At 43.9% G+C, this 3,995-nt stretch overlaps 1 non-coding gene across 1 annotated transcript; it reads right to left on the bottom strand.

Moving 5' to 3' along the window:
- Positions 1 to 3,274: 3,274 nt before the first annotated feature.
- On the bottom strand, positions 3,275 to 3,400 carry LOC118662315. Its single transcript, XR_004969704.1, has one exon. It is a non-coding gene; the product is annotated as a U6atac minor spliceosomal RNA (small nuclear RNA).
- Positions 3,401 to 3,995: the final 595 nt, after the last annotated feature.

The raw sequence follows: 3,995 nt of genomic DNA, 5'->3' as shown, positions 1-3,995 counted from the left end.
CTTAATTTATCTTTATTGTTGAAAGTATTACAGATGTCCCCCTTTTTGCTCATTGATCCCCTCCTCCCCACTCTTACCCCTCCCCAGGCCTTTACCACACTATTGTCTGTGTCCATGGACTATGCATATAAGTTCTTTGGTTGATCTCTTCCTGCCCCCATCCCCATCCCTCTGAGAATCCTGTCTATTCCATGCTTCTATGTCTCTGGATCTATTTTGCTTGTCAGTTTATTTTGTGCATTAGGTTCCACATATGAGTGAGATCATGTGTTATTTATCTTTCTCTGACAGGCTTATTTCACTTAGCACAATGTTCTCCAGATCCCTCCATGTTGTCTCAAAGGGTAAGAGATCCTTCTTTCTTACAGCTGCATAGTATTCCATGGTGTAAATGTACCACAGTTGTTGTTGTTTTTATCCACTCATCTGCTGATGGGCACTTGGGCTGTTTCCATATCTTAGCTACAGTAAATAATGCTGCTACAAACATAGGGGTGCATATTTTCTTTCTGATTGGTTTCTCAGGCTTCTTAGGAGATATTGCTAGAAGTGGGATCACTGGGATAAATGGTAGTTCCATTTTTAATTTTGTGAGGAAACTCCACACTGTGTTTAATAGTGGTTATACCAGTCTGCATTCCCACCAGCAGTGCACTAGGGTTCCCTTTGCTCCACATCCTCACCAGCACTTGATGCTTATTGATTTATTGATAATAGCCATTCTGACAGGTCTGAGGTGGTACTCCATTGTCATTTTAGTTTGTATCTCTCTGATGATCAGTGACTTTGAGCATTTTTCTATATGTCTCTTTGCTATTTGTATTCCCACTTCAGAGAAGTGCCTATTTAGGTCATTTGCTCATTTTTTAATTGGATTGTTTGTCTTCCTTTTGTTAAGTTGTATGAGTTCCTTATATAGTTTGGATATTAACCCTTTATCAGATGTATCATTGCCAAATATGTTCTCCCATAGAGTGTGATCCCATTTCATTTTGTTGATGATTTCTTTTGATGTGCAGAGCTTTTTATTTTGATGTAGTCCCATTTGTTTATTTTCTCCTTAATTTCCATTGTCTTAGGAGATGTATCTGCAAACATATTGCTACTAGAGGCCCAGTGCACAAAATTCGTACACTGTGGGGGGCAGGGCAGTGGTGGTTCCTCAGCCTGGCCTGCACCCTCTTGCAGTCCAGGCCCCTCAGGGGATGTCTGCCTGTTGGCTTAGGCCTGCTCCCCTGGAAGTTAGATCCCTCTCACAGTTCAGAACCCCTTACTTTTTACCGCCCACCTGCTCGCTACTCCTTACTGCTTGGCTCACTGCTCCATAGTGCTGCTGTAGAGGCAGGAGAGGCTCCTGCCACCACCGCTGTGCTCACCAGCTGTGAGCCCGGCTTATGGCTGAGCCGTGCTCTGCTTGTGAGAGTGCACTGACCACCAGGGGGCAGCTCCTGCATTGAGCATCTGCCCCCTGGTGGTCAGTGTGCATCATAGGGACCGGTCATTCTGGTCATTCCACCGTAACAGTCGCTTAGGTCTCTAGTACAAAATAAAATAAAATAAAACTTTAAAAAATGGTAAATTAATAGTAATAATAATAATAAATAAAAACATAATAATAAAAAAGTGAAATAAAGTGAGAAAAAAATTAGTTTCTTAAGTAAAAGACAAAAAATGAAAAAGTGAAGTAGTGAAGTTCATTCACTTCAGTGGAGCTTCAATGACCCATGGGGGCTGGTTTAAGACCCCTCTCTACTGTTCTTCTGGCACATCTGTTTCCTGTCAGGTAGTTAGCACAGTGTTGAAGTTCCCAGTGATCCACAGCTCCTCTGTGTCATAAGCCACAACCTTGGTTTCAGGCAGGCAGGATCACTCTGCTCACTTTGTTTCTCTGCTTGCCTTCAGTTGTATTTACACAAGCATCTATTTCTGACACAGCTCCTGGGTGACAGTGTTTCTGTATTCATTTCTGGGACCAAATGGCCCCTTGACCCAGTCCCCCAGGGTTCCCTGGGGGTGTTTAGACTCTTCCTTCCCCTGCCTCACTCAAGACTGGGTTGGAGGAACAGACTGTCCCAGAGTTGGTTTCCTGCTCGTCTCTCCCTATTCTGCTCCCCAATTTCCACAAAAACCACCTTCCCCTGCAGTCTCAGTGAGTGTTTTTAATGGAAAGATCCTATGCACTAGGTTTAGCAAGCAAAAGCAAGGAAGTTATAAAGACAAAGCAACCATGCCACCTCACATCTTTCTCCACCCAACACTGCGTGGCCAGTATAGAACTTCAGGCTGCCTTCCTGGGCACAGTCTCCCATGGCTGTGGGCTTAGGTCTAGAGTCCCCTCTGCCAGCAGCTCTGTGGACCTCCTTCCACATCAGAGGGCTACACTGACCACAAGGGCTGCGGATTTGGTGCAGCACAGTCTCCCTCTGAGATTCTAGTCCTGCCTGTGTGCGTTTCTCCCTCTAGCCCGGATTCCAGATCCCACCTCTCTCCAGACAATCTCTGACTTTTCTGTCCACAGATTGCCTTACCAGCTGTGTTTCATTCACTAATTCCAGGTGGGTGTTATTTGATTCAGCTGTTCCTTCTATCTTCTCTGTGAGAAGGCGCAGGAACTGTCCGCATATTCGGCTGCCACCTTATCTTTCCCTGGACAAGCTTTTTAGGTGCCTGTGGCCAGGAAGGCTGGAGTCTCGGTGTTGGTGGGTTCACAGCTGAGGTAGCTGGTCCCTGGTATTGTGGTTGTAGAGTCACGGGAGGTATCTGAGGTCTCCCCGGATGAAGGTAAGACTGGGCTTCCGATCACAGCCACTCTCCCCTTCAAGATGGCACAGTCTCTGTGGCAGAGCTGGACACCCCAGGAGAGATTTCAGCAGTAGTAGAGGCTGCCCAGCCAGGGGAGCCTGATCCACCAGTCCCCGCCAGTCCTGTGGAATATAACTATCCCTCACTCACAAATACACACACTCCCCGCACGTCCATGCACTCTCCTTTCGCTCTCTCACTTACTCACACTATCTTGCTGACTGCCATTCAGCTGGCTGCCATCATGGATCTCCCTAATATATTCTGGTTGATCTCTTACTCCTTCACCCCCCGCCTTCCCTCATAGGTTGGACAGTCTATTTGATGCTTTTATGACTGGTTCTATTTTTGTTCATCAGTTTATGTTGTTCATTATATTCCACAAATGAGTGAGATCATGTGATATTTATCTTTCTCTGACTGGCTTATTTCACTTAGCATAATGCTCTCCAGTTTCATCCATGCTGTTGCAAAAAAACAGTGGTTAGATGCCACGAAGTAGGTGGCAATGCCTTGACCGTATGCATGTTGTTAGGCCTGAGAACCTCTTCCATCCTTGTCAAGGTGAGTGCTAACCTTCATTCCTTTCATACAACACTCCCAACACCATTTAGTGAAGAGATTGTCATGACTTCATTGTATCCTCTTGCTGCCTTTGTCAAATATTAATTGACTATAATAGCTTGGGATGATTTCTGGGTGCTCTCTTCTGTTCCATTGATCTCTATGCCTATTCTTATGCCAGTACCAGGCTGTTTTGATTACAGCAGTTTTGTAGTATAACTAGATATTTGGTATTGTGATCCCTCCAACTTTTTTCTTCTTTCTCAAGATTTCTGTGTCTATTTGGGGTCTTTTTTTGTTGTTGTTCCATATAAATTTTTGGAGTATTTGTTCTAGATCTGTGAAATATGCTGTATATGCTGTTGGTAATTTAATAGGGATTGCATTGAATCTATAGATTGCTTTGGTTAGTACGGACATTTTAATGATGTTAATTCTACCAATCCATGAATATGCTATATTCTTCCACTTGTTTATGTCTTCCCCTATCTCTTTTTTCAATGTCCTGTGGTTTTCTGAGTACAAGTCTTACCTCTTGATAAGTCTGTTCCTAAGTATCTTAATTTTTTTGTTGCAATGGTAAATGGGATTGTTTGTTTAGTTTCTCTTTCTGAGAATTCATTATTGGT

Source organism: Myotis myotis, unplaced genomic scaffold (assembly GCF_014108235.1).
Source record: "Myotis myotis isolate mMyoMyo1 unplaced genomic scaffold, mMyoMyo1.p scaffold_m19_p_1, whole genome shotgun sequence".
NCBI lineage: Eukaryota > Metazoa > Chordata > Mammalia > Chiroptera > Vespertilionidae > Myotis > Myotis myotis.
The sequence above is the reverse complement of the archived record's forward strand: the minus strand, read 5'-3'. Positions and strand labels throughout refer to the sequence as shown.